The 15,838-nt window shown below is 38.3% G+C and overlaps 1 protein-coding gene across 1 annotated transcript in view; it reads right to left on the minus strand.

The window, feature by feature from the left end:
* Positions 1-8,030: 8,030 nt before the first annotated feature.
* The window catches only part of ANKRD50 (ankyrin repeat domain 50), a 944,454-nt gene continuing 936,646 nt past the window's right edge, over positions 8,031-15,838 (minus strand). The window contains exon 4 of the mRNA XM_044061681.1: positions 8,031-8,887. The gene's annotated coding sequence lies outside the window, so the exon portion shown is untranslated. The remainder of the gene's footprint in view (positions 8,888-15,838) is intronic.

The following is a 15,838-nucleotide window of genomic DNA, read 5'->3' on the forward strand; positions in this document are numbered from 1 at the left end:
CCATGATACAAAGGCATGTGTCTGGAGCATTTCTCCCTGGGCCTCTGCGGAAAATTGGCTTCGTTCCAAGTCAGACTTTCCCAGTAAACAAATGTAAAATAAAATTTATGACTTTCTGGCAAATTAGTGAGAACTGAATTCACTAAATAATTATAGGCATTTAAGTTTCAGTCTTCCTATCTTTCAGGAAACATGTGGTAACACAACATTTTATTCTAGCAACTTTCAAAGACTATACAAGCAATGTTTAAAACATGTCCCCGGTTTTGGGCTGGTAGTATACTTGCTTTTGCTGCCGAAGGCTGTGGGTTCTACTACCACAGCATTTAGACGGATTGCTGATACTGTACTGTGTTGTACTTTTAAAGGGGTGGATGCTGCAGTCCTGAGAATGTCCTCCTTTGGCAGAGATACTTAGTAACTATGAACCGGTTATGTTTGCCATCCATTCCCTATTCAAATATTACTAGCTTTTTTAATGTAACATAGGCAATTTATTCTTCAAGGGCAGTAGGCACTTACTTGTAAATGAAACAATGAAATCTAAAGTTGTTTTCTAGCAGCAACCTTTTCATTAGTTACAGTTCTCTTTAATGAAGAATTATTTAGATAACTTTTACTTCTGCAGCGATTGTGCATTATTTACCGATACTGGTGGACTGTAGAAGCTTGAGTAGACTTTTATGATGGAAATGTTCTGAAATGGGCAGTTTTATTATTGGTTCATGTACTTCGTTTCAATGCTGTTTCAATGAATGTGAGTTTCAAGGGCAGATAAGTGTTAATGCTAAGTCTATTGCATTGTGAGACTGTAGTGCTTTGTTTAGCAAATGTATATTAGTGTTTGTGCTATAAAATGTAAAATAAAAGTTTTAAATGAAATCCAGATAATCATTGTAGAAGTAAAGCAGTATGCAACATTTATAGCACAACTACTGTGGGAGATAAAGTCTTAACCAGAGTGCAATGCACTTATTAAAGGAGGTAAGCCTCGCCTACAGAACTGCATGTTGAAAGTCTGAGAGTGATCCTTGGAACAGTATACAAGTTTAATTAGGGGAATATAAACTCATAAATTGTAGTATCCCAGAGTTCTCCTCTTCTCTGATGGGAATGTATACTCTGCATTTCTTCCATCTGAGTGTCATCTTCTCTGAGATTTAGCAATATCAAAGCCTGTGAAATGCTTTAGAAGTATGATTTTTTTATCTGTGTTTTTTTTGTTTGTTTACAAATTGTAGTTTACTTTTTTTAAGTTGAAGTATTGGAACTCACTTGGATATTTCCAAAGACAGCATGCCAACAGTATAATGTACTTTTGACAACCAAAACAGCATTTGCCAGAGTCTTGTAGGAATCATTCATCTTCTGCAAAATCAAGTAGAAATGCCTCCCCTGTTAAACAAACAGCAGACTGAAGCACTTTTAACTTCTGACAAAAGAAATTATGTGAAAAGCAATGAACACTTGTTACTAGTCAAGGAGGATAATTTACCGTAGAATGTAAGGCACGAATGTGCAAATTTTGCAGGAAAACATATGTATGTTGCATAATGGATTACTGTAATATAGCTATTACAATTAAAACTCCTCTGTATAAGGAAGCTTCTACTTGAAGAATACCTCTATGATTAAACATTTTGCTGAAGTCTTTGTGGTGTGCATGCATATGCTAAATGTATGATTTTGCGTCTTTGTATTTGGTAAGTTAACATAACTGTTGTGAAGATAGTACATCTGATTTTTTTAGCAACCCTGTTGTCTGGAGTGCTGAGCTGTTGTCATTAAGTTTTACTATCCAACTGGGCCTTCTAAAGTTAATCTTTACTCATTCATAATTATATGATATTTCTCATTGCTAGAAGGCGTGAGTAAAAGGTGAACATGATGTTCAAAACAACTGCAAGCCGATACAGTTCACTCACTATTTGTTCCCCCCACACACACCTTTACATTTAGCATCTACCTCTGTAATGGCCAGTGTTACATTTGAGTTATCCCCCATATCCTGCTCAGTGGAGTGCCTTTCACACTAGGATCATGAAAAAGAAATTGGTATAAGACTTAAAAGCTGCTGGAATCAATATAGCGATGTTACAAAGAAATGGACTTGGCAATACAGGCACAGAATAGGTAATCACACAGATTTTCTGAATCTACTGTCACTGCAAAATAAGGTCTCCTACCATGAGCTGCACATCTTTCTTTTTAACTCTACCCTGGGTTTTTAAAATTAATTTTTTATAACTTCAAGGAAAAGAACAATGACCGTGTTTTCTGCATTGCATTTGCATGTGTACAATATTATACACATGCTGCAGTCGAAGTTCTAAGGTGGCAGGCAATAAAATGGGAAAGGTAAAATGTTCTCTATCTGTTGACCAGCACACCAGCTTTAAAACACCTAACTTTGTATGAATGAGCCCACAGTGCTGTGTGTGTGATGAAATGTGGCCACTATACGTAAAGAAAATATTGCATTACAGATTACAAAACAGACTTGCATTCTTTAGCAATTTTATGGTGATAGTGCCACAAACTTTAAGAAGCACTTACCTTGTATTAAATTATGCCAGAAACATCTACAAAGCACTCATTGTGAGTTTGGCTGTGGAGATTGTAGACAAAATACGCAAACTAACATCTAAATGAGTAGTAACTGAATGAGTCCAAACAACTCCATTAGAATTTAAATGCCACAAAATGATTCTCTTCCATAAATCATCATAATCACATGTAGCACCTGATTTTCCAGTGCACTTGATAAGAGCAGGTTCTTGTTTCATAGTACTGGTATAGCTCAAATTCACTTCTTTGGACCAATGAACCTCACATGATGGTGGCAGTCATGTATGATGTGGCAAAATGGTTCTGGCACAGACAGATGTAGCTGTAGTGCTTCATACATAAAGATACAGATGACACAAATATTGTTTAATCTCACAAGTTGAGCCCTCTTATCTTTTTGAAGGTTTCAATATTTTCATTCATGGAAAGTTTACTTTACTGGAACTATACCGTCATTTTTATTTTTCCTATGGGCTGCACAGAAGAAATGCAGAGTAATGGTAGGAAACAAAGCTGCTGATGGTATATGGTGAGCTGTAACTGAATCCATCCTCTTTATTCAAAATGCAGTATATTTTAGGAAAGCTACTACCATGTACTGGGAAATAACAACCAGAATGATTTTTTATTAATCTAAAGAAAAAATCCAGCACTGGTTGAAACAAATTCACTGTGTCATGTATAAATGATGTAACAAAATGCTAATATTAAGTTAATCATGATAACTTTGTTGGAACATACTGCAAGTTTGGATCTAATTTTTGTAAGCATTGTATAAATATTGCAGATTTTGTAGTTTCGATTTCCAGCAACAAATAAATAAATAAATAAATACATAAAAGTCATGCATCAAGTAAGATGTGCAGGCTGCCATGATAATGAAGTTTCTTCCTGCAATCACACGCGTTTCATGTTGGGGAACATTTTCTTGCCTTTTTTTCCTTTTTGCCTGCAAAGATTAGTATGTTTGTTGCTTAAACTCAAAATATCACAAAAAGGTGACATGTTCATTACTTCTAATACTGAGACCGTGCGCTTTTAAAAAGAAATACATGTCAGCTTCATTTACTTCTTAATGATGTATGCCTTACATTGTTCCATCAAGCTTTCAAGTGTCAAACACTACAGCTATAATACATGGTTTGCAAAGGACAGAAGCTGTTGCTACAGTGCGAAAAGGGAAACCACAAAGCAATACTGGTTGTTAGCTACTGTCAAATGTTCTGCTTTAATTACACCATTCCACCTTCTTCCCAGCAATGGCTTAGCTTCCACAAAGGAACTAGTCAATACACATACCATTAAAAAATCCTGTTGCATCCTTCTACTAAATGGAGATTCTGACATTGGTCAGCATATAATCTGCAAACTGTGTGTATATGCACATGCATGCCTTGGGTGAATAATACATGTGGTTTAGTAACCACTCCCAAGTAACAAACAATGCAAAATATTACACAATACATTACTAGGGCCTGAGTGTTTTATACTGATTCAGTTTCTCGATGTGGAAATCTACGTGCAAACAATGGATCACACTGCTGCATTTGGACAATATCTTAAGTTGGAAACAAAGTAAAGATTTTTAATTATTGTTTATTTCAATTCAGTCTACTAGGAGATGCAGTTCAAAGATTAAAAAATCTGAAGGCTAGAATGATTGTTGGCTGCTTTCACAGTTTGGAAACAACACATTCCTGTTTATGGTATACAAGAAACATGTCTAAATGAAACGAGTGTTCATTCAAAAATAAATATTGTTTCACTGGTTAGCACTACTGCCTTGTAGCTCTTAGTATTCTAGTTCAGTTTCTGGTTAAGGTGGCTTCCGGAAGGCACATAAAATAATGATGATGCCTTACACTGTCTCTGAGTGTGTGTGTGTATGTGTATGTATCTGTACATGTCTTATAAAGGACTGTCGTCCTATCCAGGACTGTTTCTCTGACTTCTACCCGCTGTTTGCCAAGACAGGCTATGCCACCCTGTGACCCTGAAAACAATAAAGTAGGCTTCAGAATATGAATGACATAATATATTGCGAAAGTGGGCATTTTCTAATTTTTTTTTGCACCCACCCCCCACATTTATAAACATTGCCTCTGAGTTCGGGTAAGGGGCAAACAGCTGTTTAAACATGCTGGTTTTCACAATTGGGGGAACTGACATTTTGGACTCAGAAATATCATCACACACACACACACACACACACACACACACACACACACACACACTCACAATGCATCCTCTGTTACATCAGAAGTATATACTCTGTCTGTGTGCTACATATGTATGCATGAATATATTCACACACATATTCTGTCAGGTCCTAAGTATACACTACGTGTATGTATATGAAAACACACACACACACACACACACACACACACACACACACACACACACATCTGTGTGTGTGTATATGTGTGTATATATATATATATATATATATATATATATATATATATATATATATACACACGCATATATATATATATATATATATATATATATATATATATATATATATATATATGTACACACACACACACACACACACACACACACACACATACACAATCTATGTTGACATATATCTATATTTATTTACATATAAAGATATATCAATGCAGATAGAATTGTGGAGACATATGCACATTTACTGGTACATACTTTGGACCTGATCTGCCCTTTATACTACACAGCGGCTGGCACTTGTGAGCTGTGCTAATGACCTGTGACCATTATAATTAATGCATTGAACCTTCACACTACAGCAGAGCTGTTTACACGGTTTACCTTTGAAAGGTTGAAAATACAATATACGAACAGTCATTTGTGCGACCTATTTATGTGAAAATACGTAAAGCCGGTTTGCAAAATGTCGAAAATCAGTTAGAATTCCGTATTCGACCTTTTTCAAACCTGTGTGATTAAATGTTTGCTACTGTGCATAGATAAGTACTGAATAACTCCAAACACAAACCTCTGTGAATCTAATGAAGTTCAGAATACAGAAATTACTTTTGCAAACATCATGCTGAATGTACGTCATATGCACGGTGTACAGTCCACATTTAAAGTGAAACACATGTGCAAAAGTACACATTTGCAGTCCATAATAGCACCATAGGTGTGTATGCTCCAAAGAGAAATACCATCCTGTAGAGAGATTTAGTAAGCCGTGTTTCAAAACGAACAGTGCTTAGCAACAAATTTTACGAAGCCTCGTGCACTAAATTGTGCCATGTTGCAGAGAAGCCTTTCAAAGGCTGCTTCTTTATCCATGAGCCTCTTCCTTTGAGGTGATGCTGGTATGCACAATTCATGTCTAATACGCATGTCATCCACATGATTTTGCTCCAGCTGGATGGTATGCAACACATCTAATAGGTACAGTTGTTTTTTCCCCATTAAACTCCGAAGTCTCCTTTGCCATCCCTCTACTGCATTTTGGCTACGAGAATAGCCCATGGTACATGTATCGAATTGATTCCAGAAGGGTATTTCAAAGGTGGGAGGCAACCTTTCAGATGTTGTACCCCACATGCCATATCGCCTTGGTCTGCCCAGGATAGAGTTCTCCTTATAAAAGGTACAGAGAGCCTTACCATTCTCTGGCATGTCTGATTCGATCTCTGAGAAGGTACATGCAACTTCCTCGGGGGCCACAAAAGCAAGTGCTGGGATCTACTTACAAAGCATTGCAAATGACACATCACTACCAAATGCTGAGGCCAAATGTAGCTTTTGTATCTGATGCCAGACTATCTGGCAATGGTGAAACCAGCAGCCCTTCGCTGCAGAGTCACTTAGATGATGCTTTATACAACTCAAGGGAGCCCTCTTGAAATCAGTTAGAATCATGTCAGGCATTAACTTTAAATCATGCTGTACACATAACTCCACCACAATACTCCAGAACAGGTCATAACACTGTTCTGACTTGCTAGGCAATATGTCATACACTACTGGACATACTTTCCTACTGTTAGCATTACCTACAGCACAGTGTATACTGTAGATTTGGCGACATTCAGAGGTGCTAATGGGAAATGTGCCATCTGCCATGACATACTCTGAGTTGCACAGCATTTTTAGGTTAGCCAGGGTAGTTATCACAACAACATGAACGGAATTCATCGGTATCACCACTGCTGTGGTGTACTATAAAGGCACCTGATTTAATGGGTAGCATTTCAGGGCTCAAGTCCCTTAATGACCTCATGGCTTGAAATGTTGCAGCTTTCTTGTTGTACCTATGCCTAGTTATTGTCTGCTTTAAGGCAGATGTATTGGGAAGCTCGTGTACTACATCAGAGGAAGTGGTGGCTAGTACTTCGGAAACCACCTTACAGGGGTCCTCTATTGAGTGCTCTGCCCTTCTTTTAAGCTGGTCTCGTACCCTGAATAACTCAGTTTTGAGAACATCGGGAGCATGACAGTGCTCTGTACTCTTCAATAGTATAAACCCGTCGCACTTCACTTTACACTTATCTTTATTCTTCTTTATAGAGCACCAATACTGCTTGTCATTCACAGCCTTCTCCTTTAGTACTGGTACCCATCCACTACTAATAGTTGTCTCCCTTTTTGAGTTGTACTGGTCATATACATGGCATTCAGCACTCCAGGCTTCAACTGCACATTACATGCATCATCACCCTAAAAGTACACAAATACCATTACGTTATGTTAGTACCGATGTACATTTTATCACTTTTTCTTTCTCACTGTATACATATCTTACCTGCATGGCGCCTGTACACACTTTGAATCTGCTAACTGTTTACGAGGCGAGATAACTGGTTAGGGGAAGCGAAACAGAACTACTTTCAGTTACAGATTCATGTTATATTATCGCGACAGCCAATTAGCTCATATTCATATGTGTGAACACAAATAAGCCAAATTGCAGAAGCAGTTCACAATTTTTGGGATCGCTTAGGTTGTATTCGCATTTCTGTGAACTTGTAAACTTACTTCCGCACAAATGAGTTTCGATATTTCGATTTTCAACCTTTCAAAGGTAAACCGTTTACACACTTTAAAGTGAAAGGTGAGAGAACACTTTCAGCTTCAAAACTGATATGGTCAACCACTGTAACATATCAAATGCTCAGCAATAAATTACACAGTTAAATAAAATACATAACATGTTAGTTTGGCAGGGATGCTGTTCAGTAAAATGGTGAACAGCAAGCATCTGGTCCACACTACTTGAATGTCTTTTACAAATAATTAGCACGATATGGTGCAAGCTTGACTGGGGAAGTTTTCCAAGTTCGTCCTATGAAGCTGGGATATAAGAAGATATTACCATACCTGGTAACCCACTCATACAACATAGGTGGACACTTGACTAGGCATATGCTTCAACAAGCTGTCTTCCTACAGGCACATTTTCTGAAACCAGCTGATGCTCCTAAAAATCTAAAGAATTAAAAAAAGACTCATCCTGATGTCTTCCAAGGATTTTAATACTGTATGGGTTGAACGTCAGAGTCTATTCAGATGTGAATATGTTAGGACCCTGCAAAAAATCCCTGAATTTTAGCACTTCAGATGAAAATGCTTCGACATAAAGATGCGTGCAAATAAAGTATTACAGTAAAAACATTTTGTTTTCCAGACAAGGAAACATTTATAAACATTGCCCCTTCAAGAACACTGATGCTGTTAAGTGGCTGGAATTATTTCATCCTACACAGTGATTATGATTATTTTTTTATATTATATTACTTTTGGTGTGTATGCATTTATGGCAGTAACACACAAAGTTTATCAGCAACAAAATGTTAATGCAATAAAATGATTCAAGTTGTTTGCTGCAATACCATAATAAAACAGAAATACTGAGAACGTGGGCTGGTCTGTGCACCTTCCACTGCACAGCATGCAAATTTTCTCAACGGATTTCTTATCCTCATTTTGTTTTTGTTTCTGCTCGTCACTGCTGGAAATATGCATACAATTTATGTTAGGCTAGATATGCTGCAGTTCATCTAGGAGCGGTGCATACTCGATAACAAGTACATGTACACAAAATAAACTTCGAAAGCATATAGGGGTTACACTGAGAAGGCTGCCCCAAGCATAGGCACGTTGCAGTAAATGTCTAGGTAACCTCATGGAAAGCAGTTCCGATCTTTGTATTGCAGGCAGCTGCAGGGGTTGAAAGGTTACTTGCCCCAGGCAGAAAGACTTCTTCCCCATCCCTGAGCTTTTGGCCTGTCAAAGTTTGCATGTCACAAGGCATAACTCATCTAGAAATGCTCTTCTGTTCACTGTGAAACTCTCCTCTTTGGTTCAGCTCTTCCTGAAAAAAAAAAAAAAATCTGCCATCAGTAATATTATTTGTGCCAGTGGATGGATGTCATTGATTAAGACTTAGTAATAATATACTTGAAGTAGAAGTTAAATACACAAAAAGCAGATAAACATTGTGCCACACAAATGGTACAAGGGATAAAATTCTCCCAACAGTCTGAATTTGGTCAAAGGAAACCAACTACCTGTATGTTTAAGGCCTATCAGCAATTCTTATGTTCAAAAATTGCAAAGAGAAAAAGACTTGTACTCCTAGTTACTGTTCATACCCTAACAAGTCAGTTTCCAGTACAAAAAAGCACATTAGGAAATATTTAAAATGTTATTCTGAACAAGGTCTCTTCCATTTTAAATGATTGCAGTCAGGGGCTTGTAAATATGTTTCTATCCTGTGAGAGACAAAGTTTAACATATTACAAAATGTTCTCAACTTTGAAAGGACAACATAATAAAAATGGATCACAGTTTTCAATGTGACACAGCAAACATTATTCTAAAATGCAATTACTGTGATTTTCAAAGGTCACCAACTAATCTGTATGCAAAGTCCTATGGGACTCAGTTGTTGACAGTTTTAAAACTGGGAGGCTGGAACTGGTCATCCACATCGTACAGTAGAGATCCCATCCTGAGCTCTAGATACATTAACGGAGTGCTAAAGGAGGCCTTCATTCTCAATAACTACCTGTGCTTTGGACCTATTCATACCTGTGACTTCTTATTTTTTTTAAATGTGCACATTTCTGAAAAGAACTGAAGTGTGCACATACATACATGTATGCACTATATACCCACTCTTTGAAATCCCAATATACATACTTAGTAAATGATGAAAACTAAAGAAAGTTTACCACACGATGTCAGTTGAACAAAATAAATGTAAATTCATAATGCTTCTAATTTAAGCAGTCAGATTTTGAAGATTCAATATACTTTATCAATCATTTCATTTTTCTTGAAATATTAGGTATTCCATGTGATTCCCTTGCAAATAGTTTGCACTGGTTACAGCATTTATGTTGTATGTCTTTGCTGTAAGACACACACACATTATATACAAGCTCCATTTGCACTTCAAAAACATTACGTAAAATCCATGCATGCTAGGCATTTTAAAAAAAAATGTTTTTGGATTATATAGAGACAGCAAAAAAACACCGCTTTTTGATCATTTGTGAAGTAGAAGTTGCTGTCAGATGAAATACATAAGCTGCCAATAAACTATACAAAATGAATAATGATCAAGAATTCTGTTCTGGGTAACACAAATGTCCACAATTCCTAACAACCATTCATCCATCCATTCATTCACAACCCCTTTTCCCATTTTGCACATGGGGTCAGGGTGTCACTTCAACAGTGATAATCATTTAGAGCCATGGTTTATACAGCCAGGTGGCTAGCCCTGGCACACACACACGCGCATGCACACACATACCTATGGCCAATTTAGTGTGTCCAATCCACCTAATGTATGTCTTTGGAATGTGGGAAGAAACCGAAGCACCAGGAGGACACCCACACAAACACAGGGAGGACATGCAAACTCTGCACAGAAGGCACCCCAACTGAGAATCGAATCAAGGGACCTCTTGCTGTGAGGTGACAACAATATCCACTGCTCCACTGTAACACCCTGCTGTGAGGTAATAACACATTGCCGAACAAAAGCTCATAAAAGCTTAAGGCAGAATAGTGTATCTACATACTACAGCAGTGCATTAGGATACATGACCCTACATATAGTGTATGGAACATAAATTTTAAGCATTCTGACAGTGATGATTGATACTGTTATTTGAATAATGGGTTTCTAGAAGAAAAGCCTTCACAAAATGTAGTAAGCTGTTGATAAAGCAGCATTTTCAATCACTGTATACTTCTGTCTAGAGGAAATATAACAATGTACTTGTTATTGTAAAGTTAGAGGACAGCAAGACACACAGAGTAGGCTGTACCTGTCACAGACTGAATCACATTATCTCCATCCTGCTATCCTCTGTGTGCACATCAGAGCTTCGGCATCTCATGCAGATAGAACATCTATCTTTGGAAAAATGGTTCCGAAGCCCTGGCCTATTTCTGTATGTGTGACTATCATTCATAGGTTCATTTCATGCATAGCTTAAAAAAAACCCTAACCAGAACTTTCCTCTAGCCTCACAGAGGGCAACACAAGATAGACTGGGAGAGAGAATTTGAAGTTGCCCATCCAATTATCTAGGTTTACCTCGAAGACGGTAAGGGTGCTACTCTACTTAACATGCAGTGGAAGTTTGTTCCAAAGGTGCGGGACACATTGCAATATGAATCTATCTCACCAATGTGTCTTTGAAAGTTTATTTAACAGAGTATTTGATGTATCATTAGTTCTGTAAAGGAACAGCAGATCAAATAAGGTTGGACTCTTTCATGGCACAAAAGGCTAAAGATAGACCGCCATTGAGGAGTCTGTAAGACACGGAGTACAGGAAAGGGATGCCAGTCTGTCCTGATAACTAAGATTTCTGAGGTCATTGATCTTTTTACTTATGAATCTTTGAGATCTCTCAAACTGTGTGATACATTTAGATATACACATGCCAAAAGGTGCATTATATTCAATAACAGGTCTCATAAGATATGAATAAAAGTGAATTAAGATTTCTTTGGATCCACTGGAGATGCCTTTGGAAATCAGATGGGACAGATGAAAGGCTTTCTGAATATGGAGACATGATGCTCAAATGATAAGGAATGATCGACAAGAGCACCCAGATCCCTTGCAACAGTGTCTTTGATTGGAGGGGTGCATCTCCTATATGGTAAGTAAAACTGTTTTGTTTACCAAAATGAACTATACTAAATTTAGTACATTTAATTTGAGACCTTTGTCTGCACCAATTGTTAACATGGTCTAAGCCATGTTGGCGCAATTGTGAGTCAGTTGAAAACTGAATAGCAGCACCCAATTTACAATAATCTGTAAACCTGATTAACCACAGTCCAGAAGTGCTGGCCTGAAGGTCAGAGAAATACATGCCGAATAGGAAAGGGTCCAAAACTGAGCCCTGTGGTACACCACTGTTAACATTTTTCCTTTCAGAAGTGGCACCTGCTACTCTAACCACATGGGTTCTGTCAGACAGCCAGTTAGCTATCCATCAAACAATATGCGTATTTATATTCAGATTTACAAGTCTGTTAATAATGCTTGCATGCTGAATACTGTCAAAGGTCTTGACAAGGTCTAGATATGCTGTATGCACTGCATAATCACTATCCACTGCTTCAATTACTTATTCAAAGAAATTAATGAGGTTAAATGGGAAGGACCCTCCTTTGACAAAGCCAAATTGATGGGGGTCCATGGTTGAGAGATTTTTAATGTCTAGAATAATAAAGTCTGAGACAATGCATTCCACATCTTTACATAAGAGGCTAGTGAAACTAATGGATCTATAATTACCAGGGTCAGTGGTTGGAGCCACCCTTGTGTACTGGCATTACAATAGCCATTTTCCAAACTTTAGGAATATAATGAGTGGAGAGGCTGTGATTAAAGAGTTTAAGTAGGGGTTCAAAAAGGCCATATTTGGCACTGATAATCAGGCAACCTGGTATGTTGTGAGGCACCATGAATGAAGTACACTTAGTTTTTAAAGGACTGAGACAACTTGTTCCATAGTAATTAAAGGGAGTGGCGAGGATTGTGGAACTTGTGTGACAGCAATAATTGTGGGTGGAGTAAAATTTGCACTAAATTTGTTAGCTAGGACATTATCTACTTCCTTTGGTTCAAAGAGTGTAGTATTACTGTGGACTAGCTCAGAACACTGCTGGGTGATAATTCTTAACTTCCTGCCATAGATGAAGAAAGATCTGCAGTTATTTGGGGCTTTAGTGGCTATTTTAAGTTAATACTCAGCTCTGAGCTTCCTAATGGTTTCCTTAATTAGTTTGCTTAATTGTGCTCTTAAGGTAGGTAGAATGAGATCTCTTATGCTATACTGGTGCACTACACGTGGGTCTGTAGGCAGTACAGTAGTGATTGTGCTTGGGATATTCTCACCAATTCCCCAAATGTAACACTGGAATACAAAGCTAATAATGCGATGGGAACAGCTGTACATACACATAAGTTGCTTAAGTGTAATCATTCAGAGTGGACTTCTTTAATTTTCCCTTGGTGAGTACTGGTAGTCATGGGTCTAAAAATAACAAGTGAAATACCACATCTGCCAACTGCCTACTACTTCTTGTTCATGGAGAAACTAAACTGTACGGCATGCCATGGGTGCACCCTAGTTCCACCCAATAACTCAGAAAAAGCCTGGAAATGTCAACCATGACAATGTTTTTTAAAGCAATTTTTCACATATTTAAATGTATTTGGAGAAATGCTGCACAAGTGCACAACTGTCAGTGAAGGGGTGGAGGAGGAACCATGTAGAGTGGCTGTGAAAAGAAGTAGAACATGTACTTCAGTTCTGAGTATTTGCCTATTATTCTTTAGGTGTGATACCTTGCCAGCAGTGAAAATAAGCATCAAGTGGAAGAAGATGAAAACCCTGGCTCCTCTTCAGCTATTCCCACCATCAGGTGAGGTTTCACCAGCTCAACACCTTTCCCATCAGAACCTCACTCATCTCCTGGAAAAACACAGAAATGGACCACACAATTTTGAACCACTCCAGGCAAATGTAGTAGGAGTCACACCTGATGCTCTCAATAACTCCTGTGATCTTTGTCTGAAAGCTCAGCCAGTATTCCCAACCTCATATATTTTTCAGTTAAAGTCTACAACATCTCTGCAAGATGCTCACGGTGGCATACTATATTCATCCTATCACTTCCAACCTGGGAGAAAGCCATTGTAAACTTCACCAGCATCTTTCTCCAGACATCAGATAGATCTTATACTTCATTTTCAAGGCATGTTTATTATACAGTCTGCTCTCTTGGCTGAAGATAAGGCTGTTACCCCAGATTTAACCACAAGTGAAACTCTTACCCCAGAGGACTCTCTTTTGCCTCTGAGGCATTCTTCATATCTGGCAACAAATATAGAAATGAACTCTACAAACTGTATAAATGCTATCTCCAAGATATACTTTTTCCAGATGTGTCCTGCTGCAAAACCACATTGTTAAGTGTAGAGCTATCACTACTTAAATACATGGTCAGAGTGAAGGCTATCTTCAATTCATCAAGTGGAAACTATAAAGTCATCAATGGCTTGCATGAGCGGTGTCTAACATAACTGCTAACAGTATTTATGACGCAGTTAACTTTTCTAATGTTGTTCTTTTTGTGCTAATGTTGCACTGTTAATTTGTGTGCATCATACGTTGTTAATTGTAACTAGGCTGTGGATAAAAAATGAACCATTATGGCCCAGTCCAAAGTCTTGTACAAAATAAACACACAAACAATACTCATACACACATACAAATGCATATCACTGCAGACACATGGCGCAGCCACCTGACTATTACTGTACCATCCCTGAAGTAAAAACTGTCATGTGTCCTAAGACTTAGTTAGAAAACCTTTCTGAATAATGAGACTCAACCAACTTGTAGAAGAACTAGGAATTCTGCAAGCACTGTAACATTTGGTTAAAGTAAGCTACAGACTTCCCGCTGCTCAGGCAGTACTCCCTATGTAACCAGAAGCAACAGAGCTCATCCATGGCATCACAAATTATTCCTCAACAGGTGGGGCTCTGACTTGTTCTCTGCACTGTAGAGAATGATAATGTTTTCGGGTACTGACTGAACAGCTTCCAGGTATAAGTAACCAAACCACAGCCCAGCAAGAACATGATGCTTACTTCACCCAGGAGGAAATTCTACTCAGCATTTCCTTCCAATAGTGGGGGTGGGCATTACAGTGGAACTGAGTACAGCCTTTTCGTCTAACAGCAAGAGGTTCCCCGGTTCGATTCTTGGCTGGGGTGCCTTCTGTGTAGAGTCTGTATGTCCTCCCTGTGTTCGTGTGGGCTTCCTCTGGGTGCTCCTGTTTCTTCCCACATTTCAAAGAAATGCAGTAGGTGGATTGGACACTCTAAATTGGCCATAGGTGTTACTTTGTGTGTGAGTGTGTGGTGTGGAATAACTAGCATGGCAAGGCTAGCCACTTGGCAGTGTAGACCTTGGCTCTAGATGATTGCCACTGTTGAAGTGACATCCCAACCCCATGTGCAAAAATGGGGAAAAAGGCGTTTTCGATAAACAGATGGATCTCTAGTGGGAATGTTAAGAAACTGATCTGGAAAGGGAAATCTTATGGTTCCCCACTGCCAATGTTAAGCTACGTGGCTAGTGGACAACTCTCCAGTTCACCAGCCTGAATCATGAGCATATTCCTTCTGGAGGGTAGGATCCCTGTGGCTTGTAACTCTGCCTTAGTCATTCAGTTCAGAGAGGATGACCAACCACTGATCTGGACATTTACAGGCCTATATCTATTATAAGCACCCTCCACAAACATGAAAGACGGGGCTGTTATTTCACAAACCTCATCTGTTCTTGTTTTTCAAAGTCGCACTACGAACTAGAAGCACAAATGACAAAACCATACAAGACATTTCCATGGTCAAATTAATGGACATTTCTCAAGCACATGAAGCTGAGAAAAGCCACAACAGTTGCATTTTTTCAGTCTTAGCACAGACTTTGTTACAACAGTTTACAGCATCTTACTTACGAATCTTCAACATCTTTGGTTAAACATACAGCCATTACGTGGATGAACTACCTCACTATGAAGACACAAAACGTGAAGCCTGAAGATACTTGATCTTAACTTGTTTAAATAAACAATTATCAATATAGGTCTTTCAGGGCTGTGACAGATCAGTCTTATTCTCAATATATACAGACTGCCTTGAGGACAGCTATGGTGAAGTTGTCATGAACATTCTCTACATCATCTTCCACCAGTGCTAATGCTTTCA

The sequence above is a fragment of the Protopterus annectens genome, chromosome 2.part0 (genome assembly GCF_019279795.1).
Source record: "Protopterus annectens isolate FY-2018-M chromosome 2.part0, PAN1.0, whole genome shotgun sequence".
Classification (NCBI taxonomy): Eukaryota; Metazoa; Chordata; order Ceratodontiformes; family Protopteridae; genus Protopterus; species Protopterus annectens.